The sequence below is a fragment of the Rhinolophus sinicus genome, chromosome 2 (assembly GCF_057876585.1).
Source record: "Rhinolophus sinicus isolate RSI-liver-muscle chromosome 2, RSI-T2T, whole genome shotgun sequence".
NCBI lineage: Eukaryota > Metazoa > Chordata > Mammalia > Chiroptera > Rhinolophidae > Rhinolophus > Rhinolophus sinicus.
The window spans coordinates 96,879,268-96,891,481 of NC_142502.1; the positions used below are offsets into that span (position 1 = coordinate 96,879,268).

At 52.1% G+C, this 12,214-nt stretch overlaps 1 long non-coding RNA gene across 1 annotated transcript; it reads left to right on the forward strand.

The window, feature by feature from the left end:
• Window positions 1-340: 340 nt before the first annotated feature.
• Window positions 341-11,614, forward strand: LOC109438805 (uncharacterized). Its single transcript, XR_016020323.1, has 4 exons — window positions 341-903; window positions 8,098-8,216; window positions 9,239-10,269; window positions 10,759-11,614. It is a non-coding gene; the product is annotated as an uncharacterized LOC109438805 (long non-coding RNA).
• The last annotated feature ends 600 nt before the right edge of the window (window positions 11,615-12,214 follow it).

Sequence of the window (12,214 nt, forward strand, 5' to 3'; positions counted from 1 at the left end):
AGTCAGAGCCAGTCCCTGGGTCGCAGGCAGAAAGAGAAGTGATGAACACTTACAGGGCTGGACATAGAACAAATGGAAAAAAGTGAAAGCCACTTGGAGTGCTGGAAAAGGAGAGGACTAAGCCAGAGGTACAAGGAGAGGGCAGGCTGGGAGCTGAGGAATCGTTCTAAGCCTTTGTGTTATTCAAGGGACCGTGACAGGACTTCCCTGGACACAACAGCCCCTATAAAAGCAGGAGGAACCAAGGTGAGAGATAGGAACACGTTTCTTAATAGTGAGGTCTGCTCAGCCTGACAACATAGGAAGTCCCCTGCTAAGAACCTCAAGGCCAGGGGAGAAATTGGCCTGCCTCTTTTATGAGTAGAAGTGGGCACCGTGCGTGGGGCAGGGAATGACCTGATCCCCTCAAAGACGAAAGTTACAGAGAGAACATCTTGAAATTTTCTACTTGTTTGATTTTCATGACACCTTTGTCTTAGCGTAGGTTCTCCCAGAAGCAGACTCCGAGGAAAGGATTCCAGCGCGCAAGTCGTTTATTTGGGAAGCTGTCCCAGGAAATACCAGTAGGGGAGTGGGAAAGTGAGAAGGAAGGGCAGGAAGCCAATCCAGGGAGTGTCATCATGCAAGTTATGCTGCCACGTGAGCAAGAGGGGCCCAGAGCTGCTGGGAAACTCCGGAAGATGTATGGGACAGGCCTCCAGTCGTCCATACCACGGGACAAGGAAGCTGGGGTATTTATCCACCAACTCCCTCTTGGTCATTGGTTGAGGGCTGCTTCCAGGCACATTAACTCTCCAGTACTTCCGACTTGCCCTGAGCTGGCGCCAAGAGTGTTTCCACCGCCAGGAAAAACCCTCAGGCAAAGAGCAGGTGTTGGCAGTAAGGAAGCTTCTCCGTCTAGAGGTAAGTGCCGAGAGACACGGGCTGGGCGCCAGCACCTGCCACACTCTGCCCTTCTCTTCCCCTTCTTGACTTTTCCTTTCTGTGTGCCTTTGTGGGTTCATGTCATCTCCCACTGTTCTCTCTTAAATGCTTGGTGTTCTCAAGGCTTCTGCCTTGAGCCATGGCCCCCACAAACTACATGTCCTCTTGGACAATCCCATCTACTTTCATGGTTTTAGCCACCAAGTGTGAGTTGGCGATTCCAAGTACTGTCCCTCACTTGGACTTGCTCCCACCCCCATATGTGTGAACCTTCAGGGATGGCATACTCAGCATATCCCAGACCCAAATCAACACCGGCATCCAAAAACATGCCCTACCTCTACACCACTTCCCCTTGGTGGCCTCATGATCCAGTCACTCTAGAAACTAGGAATCACCCCCTTGATTCTCCCTATCCCTTCTCTACACGGTCACCAAGTCCTGTGGACGTGGCTTCCAAAATATTTCTGGGTCATTTCCTCCTCTCCACCCCTACTCCCATCTAGACCGTCATCGTCTTCCAGCTGGGTATTCCAATAGCCTCCTCACTGCCTTCCCACTTCCAACCTGATCTCCTCCCTACACTTCCCTCCAGGCCATCCTCCATGGTGGTCAAAAAGGTCCGTTGAAACTGCCAACCTGAACCCGTCATGCCTTGCTCCAAACCCATTTCCTCAGGGCCAAATTCAAGCACCTTGGCCTGGTGCACAGGGCATAAGGAGTTTTTTCTTGAACCTCCCATCCCATCCCTGGCCACTCCCAGTTCTGCCACTTGGGACTTGTGACAGACAGGTGCGGTGTTGTTTTCCTCTCCTGCTGTCTGTTTGGAATAGTTCTCCTTCCCCTCGCTTTCGGCTGACTCTAAGACCCAGTTTAGATGACACCTTCCCTGGGACGTTTTCCTTGAATGCCCCGAGCTGGATTAGACACTCTTCTTTTGTGCTTTTGTATCTGTGTATGTGTTAGAAAATTCACTTCAAATGGCTTAAATAACAATGGGAATTTGATTGGCTTGTGTAACTGAATAATCAAGTGGTAGAGCTCCCTGCAGGTGATGTGTGACCCAGGGGCTTAATGCCGTTGGATTCTCTCGCATTGCTAGCTCCACCTTTCCCTGGGTGGGCTTCATTCTCAGAGTCCTTGGAGGGAGTCCTGTCAGAGTCAGACTCACATCCTGCCTAGTTCAGTCCAGGGAACTGGTGAAGCAAAGGCTGGCTTGTTGGGACCTGATGAGAAATTTACTTGCCCTTCTCCAAAACAATCCAAATCGCCAAGGGCTGAGAGTGTTCTACTTCAGGGGTTGGCAAAGTATGACCAACTCGTTGCTGTAGTGACAGCCCTGTAGTGGAGGCAGACACCAGCACACTTTTTCTGTAACGGGACAGACAGTAAATATTTTAGGCTTTGCAGGCCAAAGCAACATTGAGGATATTATGCAGGAACTTACATAACAAGGGAGAAAACAAATTTCCCCCAAATTTTTATGGGTGGGATTCCAGTTATAATAATAATCGAGTAGCTTTTTGTAATACAGATCTACTGAGAAGCACAAGATGGGGGAGGAAGATACATTTTGTCTAACTGGGTTTCAACGTTCATGCTCCCTTATCAACACATCGGTGACAAATGCTCATCGGTAAAAATCATTCTTAGCTCACAGCTCAAACAAAAACAGGCAGGACAGGGCTTGGGGGACCATCGTTTGCAGACCCCTGAATGAAATCAAACCATTACAGAGCTAAAGGACGAAACTGTGGGAAGTTGGGAATGGAGAGAGCAAACCACTCTGATGGTGGAAATGTTATGGATACCACAGGTGTTGATATGTGGGGCTCCCTTTGTGATGTGCCGTTCAGAGTCGGGCTGGGGGGGCATTTTATCAAGCATTTCTTTATAAGACAAATTCATGTTCATTAGGTCCCCTAATCCTGACACCATCCCTATAAAGCAGGCAGGGCGAGGGTGGTTGTACCCTTTTCACAGAGGGGAAACCGAGGCTCAGAGAGAAATGGCTGTCTGAGGTTTCACACTAAGACCTCTTTGGGACACTTTTGAGGGTTCTAAGACATGAGCCTTGGGACCTGTACGTTGTTGAGTAATTGAACTGTTGTGTCCCCTGGTTGGGGGGCAAAGGCTGGTCCAGCAGGAGGACAGGCTGGCCTGGACATGGCCGGGAGGCTAGGCTGTAGCTGGCTCTGTGACATCCAATGGCTCACTAGGATGGAGCTGGTCAACACAGGTGCTCAGTTCTGTTTCCAGAATCTCTGGGCTTAAGTCTATCTCCCTTATATCTCCCCATGCAGGACAGGTAATACCATCTCAGTAGCCCTAAACGAGAGAAAAATCGGGCTTCAGAGAAGTACGCCCAGGACCACAAACAAGGAGTCTGAGCCCGCCCCTTACTGCCTCCAGCCTCCGGGCCTAGCCTCGGTGGGGTCCCTGATGAGCACTACAGGTTCTTAGGGCCAGGTGGGGTTTAAACCTCGATGCTGGGATGACCCCTGGGTGGGGACAGGCTTAGGCAGCCCTGCACAGGACCTTCTCAGTCGTCCTTCAGGGCTGACGGCCTCAGGCGAGGCTGCAAGGTCAGGGCAGGGGCAGGGGTGTGCAGAGGCAGCCAGAGGTGAAGAGTGGTTGCCGGGTTCCTTTCCAGGATGATATTTAGAAACGAAGAGAGAGTGTGCCAGACACACACATGCACACCTTCCCTGGTCTCACACACATAGGTACACACTCCCATAGTCAGACAGTCACACCCACACCCATCTTCACTACCAGGCTCTCGCACCCACATGCACGTCCCCATGGTTTCCCACAATCCCAAGCTCATACAACATGGTCCCACGCATCGGTGTTAGTTTCCTGGGGCTGCCATGGCAAAGTACCACACACCAGGTGGCTGAAAACAGCAGTGCTTTATTGTCTCACACTTTTGGAGAAGTCCAAAATCCAGGTGCCGTCTCAGACTTGTAGGGAAGGATCCTTCTTTACCTCTTACTAGCTTCTCGCGAGTTTCCGATCGCCCTATGTGTTCCTTGGCTTACAGATGCATTACTCCAATCTCTGCTTCTGTCTTCACAGGGATCTGTGTCTCTGTGTCTTCACATGAATATCGCTTATTAGGACACTCGTCATGTTGCATAGGGCACCCTATTTCAGTATGTCCTCAACTTAACTGATTGCATCTGCTATGACCCTATTTCCAAATAAGATCACATTCTGAGGTTCTGGGGTTAGGACTTCAGCATACCTTTTTTAGGGGACACGATTCAACCCATAACCATACCTTATGGCTATACAACCTCCCATGTCCTTCGCACACGCCCACAGTCACGCTTACCTCTGCCTACCACCAGGATCCCACGTACACGCACACATACGCACACACACACACCCATACGTACAGACACTCACATACTCCATGCTATCCCATACACGCACTGCCCCTCAGCCTCCCCGTCTTATAGATAATCACACACCCCCACAGTCACCCTCCTTCACGTGCCCTCCTGCTCCTGTCCCATTCCCCACACCTCCCCTTGGCCACACTCAGAGGCCTCCCCTCCGGGGTCATGCTCCGAGACCTGGCGCATTCTCAGCCTCACACTTGGCTCATAGCTTTCACATCCTCTCCCTCCCACACAGTCTCTCCCGTTCTGACTCCTTCTCCATCCAGCCATCCGATCTCCAACCAGCCACCGCTCTAGGCAGGGAGTTGTCACCAGGCCCCTGGGCCCCACCCCAGCCAGGGCACCACGTGGATAGCCCCTTGCTGTCTGGAATCAGGTGTTCCCACAGCCTTCTCCATCTCAGACTCCCACTCTTCCCTCTCAGGAGCAGACAGACAGACAGACAGACAGACACATGCACACACACTCTCACCCCCACACCGCCCCTCCAGCAGCCCCACGGCAGCAGTCTGTTCCTCATTATGGGCCAATGTGCCTGTTTACTCACCCAGCTGGAGATGGTTAGAGAGTGATAAATAATGAAAGAGAAAACAGGCTTTTCCCCTCTGCGGCTTCTATTTATGTAACATGTGTCACAGCTCACTCACAGACTTTGTTTCGGAGCTGGTTGCAGGAAATAGTTTATTTTTTCCGGACGGTGGCTTGGGGGGCGGGGTGGGGGGCCTGGGGTTCAGGTTTCTGGTCTCACGCCCAAGGGAGTTTCGGGATCCGGACCCCAGAGACCTCCTCCTGGTCCTTCCCCTCCCCACCTTCCCTGACACCCCAGACAGACATCAGGGCCCAAGGCTGCCTTAGAACGGGGTTCTCTGACTCCAGCAATTTGGAAGGAGTTGGAGTGGTTGGGGTTCCCTCCCAGCTGCCTCTGAAACCCCCCCAAACAGATGGGTTTGTTTTAAGAGCCAAACAGCTTGAGGGTAGGACTCCCTGAGATGAGGCAGTGGGACGAGAGGCTTCCTAGGTAGCCTGCACCTGTTAGCAGGGAGGGTCCAAAGGGATTCATTCTATAAAAGATGAATATAAAGATCCAGGCCTTGTATCCACTCAGCACTTTAATGTCCGTGGTCTCTCTGAAGCCTCACAGTTTTCAACTGCTGGTTCCCAGGTGAGGTCATTGAGGGGCAGGCATGGGGAGGGGACTTGCCATGGTCTCCTCAACGGGTTGTAAAGAGCCAGGACTTCAAACTCATACATCCCACTGCCCTGTCTTGAAGGGGCACCTCCCTTGGTAGAAATCTGGCCCAAGTAACTTATGCTACGGCAGGTGGGAGTAGTTACAAGGGTGTGGGGGCTGGAATGCGGGGGAATGTGCGTTGTCAGAGATCTGAGACATGCCCCCCTCCCACTCTTTCTCCAAATAAGAAGGCAGCCATCTTTTGGGGGATGCTCCAGGGAGGGAAGAAGCAGCAGAAAGCGGGCCTGCTTCCCAAACCTCAGTGCCAAAAGGTTCTTGGGAAGTTTGAAAGCAACCTGCCCCTACCTGAGCCTGTCTCTGATCTCCAGGGCAGGGTGACCATGCCTTGCCTGACGTGGAGCCCCTTGCATGTCTCAGGCCCCCGACAGGAGAAACCCAGGGCACCCACCCCAGGAATGCAGAGTCCACTGTAGAAGGTGGACGAGGAAGCCCCCCAACTCCTGCAGACTGGCGGAGTGGTGTGCGTACAGGTACCGGGGAATCAGTCCTATCCGGTGGCCTCAGGGCTTCTCCCAAGATGATCCCCTGGGTGCGGGGAGAAGTAGCCACATTCCCCAGACAAGAACTTTAAAGCTGAGCATCTGGGATCTTGGATACTATAATACCTTTTCATTTAGTCTGGGAGCCCTTGTGGCTCTGAGGGGTCCCAGGAGAGATGGGCCATGAGAGGGGGCTCTAGGAGCACCCCTTCGTGGGTTTCCAGGAGCCTCTGCATCCCTGGCTCCTTGGCAGGGTGGGAGTGTGGGGAAGGGAGGGCTGGCCAGAGCCCACTGCCCTCGTATTTGTTCAGGCTGCAACATGGAGACCCACAGCAGTTTCACAGGGGCCTGGCCCAGGACAACACCCCCTCCCCACTGATACTCGCCTGCACACACCTATGCCTTCAAGTGACTCCCCGCATGCAGCGCCTTTCAGGAGGACCTGAAGCTCTGGACTCTAATGTCCCCTGTGGATGGTGACATGAATAGTAAAATTCATACTAAACCCCAAGGGCTCTGCACACCTCGTCCCTAAACTTCATGTGGATCCTGCAAGGAAACTTTTATTAAACCTACCCACCCCCAACCTTGTAAGTGAGAAAAATGGGGCTCAGAAAAGGCTGCGTGATTGGCCCGAGGCCACACAGCTACTGCATGGCAGAGAGCTGGGTTGGGATTCAGACCCATCTCACGCCAAGCTCACACTTCACCCCTTTCACCAGGCTGCCTTTCCTGTTTCTCTCCCAACACCCAGCATCCGTAGATGTTCAGGAAGTCGACTGGTTAATGTGTACATATGGGTTTTCTTTCATATACATTCGGTGCAGGCCCCAGCTGCCCTTTTCCATACCCACCCTGAGCTTGAGCTCCAGGCAGACTCAGAACATCACAGACCCCTCTGCGTTCTCCACAGTCAGGAACAGCGACCACCTGAATTTCCTGGGCTCCAGCCTCAGTTTCCCTCTGTCTCTCAGGCCCAAACACCTGAGTAAGGCTCCCCTTGCTTTGAGGAGCCCAATAGCACTGGCTGGACTCCGGCTCCAGGTCTGACCCTCACTCTGGAAGCCTCTGGGGTCCAGCCACTTCCATCCTCTGCTCTTCCTCCAAAATGTCAGGCCTGGCACTGCCGCCCTGCAGCTCCCTCTCCCTGTGGCCCCCTGAGAGCCGAGGCTTTGCTTGAGGGCAGTGAGTGAAGCCGGCTGTAACAGAGAAACCTCGGGCTCCTCTTTAGAAGTCCCCTGAGAAGGCAGATCTGAGGAAAGGCTGCTGAGAAGGCGCCTGCAGCAATGTCAGCTTGAGAACAACCCGGCTGACAGGATGCTGAGCGGGGATTAAGGTCGGGATCAGGGAAGCTGGGGAAATGAAGGCACGTTCCCTGCTCCCCTCGCTGCCACTGCTGCTGCTGAGTTTGTCTTGTGTTTGTTCTCGCTCTGGGAAAGTGGACGGGGAGGGAAGTGGGCAGGGATGAGGCAGAGAGGTGGGGAGAAGGCCAGGGGAGAGGTAGAGAAAGGCAAGCAGCAGGGTGGAGGGCAGAGGAGAGGAGAGAGTGCCAGGCCTCTGGTTCTCAGGACTCTTGCAAGGCAGGCAGCCGCCTGGGGCCCTCGGCTGGGACGGTTCCCTAGTGACTATCCCCAGTCATCCACGGGGCAGCCAGCCGGCCCCCCCATGACCTCTCCCTGAATCGCAGAGCCTGTCCTGAGTGTCGGTGGCACGACCAGTGAGGACAAATTGACTAGGCCAAAGTGGCAGATGGGACAGACCTTCCAGAAAGAGGACAAGCCGATTTCTACCTGCCTTCAAATGCAAGGCCCCCGTTCTGGGGAAATGCCATCACCGAGACCTGCCTCATCATTGGACTGTCACCAGAGCCCAGGCAAATGGGCGAGAGTTCCAGGTCATCTAGTGCAGCAAAATTCTAGTGAATCCTTAGTTCCTTGTCACTAGTGTGGTGGTTAAGAGCGTGACCTCTTGTCTCAGACCGCCTGGGTTCAAATTCTAACTCTGCCACCGATTTCTGTGTGACCTTGAGCAGGTAAGCGAACCTCGCAATGCCTCAGTGGGAGAAAACAGTGGCACCCCATCCTGAGGTTGTGGAGAAGACGAAAGGAGCGAACACACGAGAAGTACGTGGAGCCGGGCCTGCCACGGAGGGTGTGTGCAATGAGAGTGGTTTTATTTATTATCAAGGGCAGAGTGAAGGAATAATAGTGGCAACTAGTGGCAACATAAAGTTAATCATCTGAAAGCTTTCTGGAGGACGGGAGTGTGGAATCTGATTTTGGAGGCTGAGGTTTGGCAGAGGTGCGGGAGTGAATTTCAGGTATGAGGCAAGCTCCCGTGTGCCAGGTGAGTATGGGGCTTGACAGGGGCAGAGGATTTAAGGAGGTATCTGATGCGAGATGGAAAGGATACTTTCCTGGGAGCCCTACTCCCAGCTAGTCTTTCTCCAAAGTTCCTGCTCTAACTAGGGGTAACATGACTACTCTCTCCCAGTCCTGCCAAAGGCAAGCCAAGGGAGCAAAGACCATGAAAAGATGCTTTTCATCATGGTGACCTACCCAGAATGGAACTTATTCCAGAAATCCAAGCGATTCATAGAGGCTTCTCGAACTCCTGGGTCCTCTGGACCTGGTGAGGGACAAGGCAGCAGAGAAAGGTACACAGACTACAAACCTGGCAGCAGATGGTTCCTGGGGCTGGGCTCCATCCAGCTCAGCCACTGACCAGCTGTGTGACTTGGAGCAAATCAACTAGCATTGCTAGGCCTCAGTTGCCTGGTCTGTGAAAGGGGATAAAGATTGACACAGGAGTCAAGGAGAGTGGTTCCTGGTCTCCAGGGCTGCCTGCTGCAGGGCTTGCCACCCTGGCCACACAGCCCCTCCTGGAGGTCCCCAGCCCTTCATCCTATTTCTGGACACCATGGCCACAGGCTGAAGGTGGGGGGAGTGTCTGGGTGAGAGTGAGAGCCTCAGAAGGGGTACTGGTTATTGAGGAGAGGGTCTGCTGAGTGATGTCTGGGGGAAAGCACCTAGGCCCGAGAAGAAGGGGGGGGCAGCTAGTCTTCTCAGATGTGTGTGGGGATTTTACCTCTAGGAGACTGGTTTCTGGAGAAGCTAGTTTCAAAAACACCTTTTCTTTCCCCTGTCAATCAAAATGATGTCTATTTATTATAGAAAATACAGAAAAGCATCAAAAAAGGAGATAAAGTTCCGCCATGATGCCACCACTCAGAGACAGCTATGCTAAGATGTTACTGTATCTTCTAATTTTTTAAATCACATTCCTCCCACACTGATTCACACACTTATGCATTTATACACATATAGGTAACTTTTATTACAGCATAATAACTTAATGGACATAGAGTTCAAGAAACTTAGAAACAGGATCATGGAAATATAAATACATTACTATTTCGTAAACGTTTTGTTTCATTAAACAAAATACTGAGAACCTTTACCCCAGGTCATTACATGTTCTTCTCCGACGTAATTTGAAGTGACTGTAGAGTGCTCCATCTTCTGGGTGTGTTGCAAGGCATATAATGTTATCAGTCCTCAATTGTTGGTCATCCTGATTGTTTCTAGATGTTTGCTATTATAAACAACACTGCCACAAACATCCTTGCAGAGAAATCTTTGAGGGGGCAGCTAACTTTGCAATTGTTTGTGTATATGTCTGTCTACTCCCAGCCCAGAGCGTGAGGCTTTCTAGGGCAGGCTCTTTGTCTGATTCACTAACTTGGCTCCTGGCTCACTGTAGATATGCAGTAATTTTTGAATTGCATTGTATTTCTAGAGGCCATGCTCTGGGCTGAGGAAATGGAATGGTGGGCTCATCAGGAAGGAGCCCACCTTCCCTGCTAAAACACTCAGGGTTCTATGTCCCACTGCCAACTCTGTTGGGCCTGCCATCTTCTCCTAGGAACAAAACATTTCCAAGCCCAGGGCCAGAGGCCATCCTGGAATCACATGGAAATGCCTCCCTGTATCTCTTACCTTCCTGGGCAAACCAAACAGTGCCGCCCCCTGCCAGGACCCCCATTCTGACTCATTTAAGTTCTTTTGTTGTGTCTTCAAGCTGAAGGCCCAGCCAACAGAGACCTGTTAGCTGCTCATTACTGCTGAAGCCATGGTATGGCAGCCCCCTCTCTGGCCCCTGTTTCTGACAGCACAGCCCACTGGACCTGAGAAGTCCCCACATGGTACACTTCAGCCTGCCCCCTGCTTTGCTTGCCACTTCCTATGGCACCAAGGAGCCTTTGTCTCTTTCTCCTGGGGGCTCTAGTCAGATGCTGTCATTCTTCTTGAAGAGAGATTTGTAGAATTTGGATTTTGGAGCTGAGACCCAGTTCCCAGGTTTTCAATGGGTCAGAGAGAGAGAGAGACAGAGAGAGACAAAACTCGAGAGGTAAAACTTACTAATTTAGTTTTTCTCCTCAATCATCCATGCTCCTAACCTCCTGCAAATTTTCTTCTTTCTTTTTATCTTTCCCCCTCTTCTTTCTCTCCTTTCCTCCTCCTCCTCTCTCTCTCTCTCTCTCTCTCTCTCTCTCTCTCTCTCTCTCTCTCTCTCTCTCTCTCTCTCTCCTCTCTTCTCTCTTTCAGCTCTGACACACTCTCCCACCCTCCTGTCCTCATTTCTCCTCCTCTCCCCTTCTTTTTTAAGTTTTTTTTTTCTTTTAACTTTCAAGGTCATTCCGGACTCCTGAAGCCGCCAGTCCCTCAGTGAGACGCGAGCGCCACTGGCGTCCGTGGCCTCTGTTTCCGTGGCAACCCAGTAACCATTAATTTTCAATTAAAGGAGACAAAAAGCTCGATGACAGCTCCAGGTCTGCTGAAGATGTCAAGAATCTGTATTAATATACAGCAAGAGAGCATAATTGTGTGTCCATCTTCCAGAGCAGCGAAAAATGGAGGGATAATTACCAGCTCGAAAGCCACTCTGTAATTTAGTTCTTACTGTCACCACAGCCCTACACATTAGCATAAATTAAAAGCAGAGTTTATTGTTATCAAAGTGCATTGATATCGCCAGACCCGCTTTCTTCCTTTTAACTGTTTGTCGTGGATGAGTGACTCCCCAACTCTCACCAGGGTCTCCCTGGGAAGGGGACAAGTGCAAGTGCAGAGGCTACTGGGGTGTGATGCTAGATCTGCAAGGTCTTGGCCATTTCTGCCATCTTCCCTTGGGGTGGGTGGGGGACAAGGCTCAGGGCGCTGCCCCTCTGAAGGGGTCTGGGGATGGTGGGGGCGCCAGGGGGCTTTGATACTAATTCACCTCTCCTGTGTGAGTGCTTTGTTTCGCCCAAGAGCCCTCCAGCTCTTTCCAGAGGGGCCTGCTGTCCATCTCAGGGTCCCCCTTCAGTGCCTAGTATAGTACAGGGCAGGTGATGGGCGGTCAACGCCTACCTGTTAAACAAAGGAATGAAGGTCCAGGGCTCTCCTCTCATGGGGTGGATTTCAGCAGGGGGCCTTCTTGCTTTTCCAGCTCAGAATGGAGATGCTCCTGGCTCTGGCCCAGTTCCTGCTTAGTCAGTTCCTGCTCAGCTGCCAGTGTGGCCTCTCTGAATCCCCCCTCCCTTGCTGCTGGCCCATCCACCACCACAACCACCACCTCCCCCCCTGCCTGGTTTCTGCCACCCTGCAGACGCACCTCGCACCTCTGAGTAGAGTGGTTGGAGCTCCTCGAAGTGTCTCGCTGCCAGGGTGCCAGGGACAACAACAGAAATTATGAATTTCCGTGAATGGGGGATGCGGGGTTTTCTTGCCTTCTATCCAGACAGAGCTGTCCTTCAGAGGGGAATTTAGTGTAATTACCCTTAAGGGAGCGATCCTTACACAGTCAGTCACAACACTGACCTCCTGGCTGAGATCTGACAGCAAAATTACAGGCTGTGTACTCAACAGAAGGGGCATCCTCCTTTTGGGGGGTGGGGGGGGGGAGGAGGGAAGGAAGGAGGAGGGGGGAAGGAGATGCAGAGGCTTTGAAAAGAAAAGTGCTGGCTTCCAGCTGCCAGGCGAGGCATGTGTCTGTGGGGCAGGAAGAAGGTGCCCAGAGATGCCCTAGCATTTCAGCTTGCTCATGAGGACGGGTTGAGGCACAGTTGGGCCCTTTAAATCTTTGAGCCATGGTCTGTGATCTTAGCT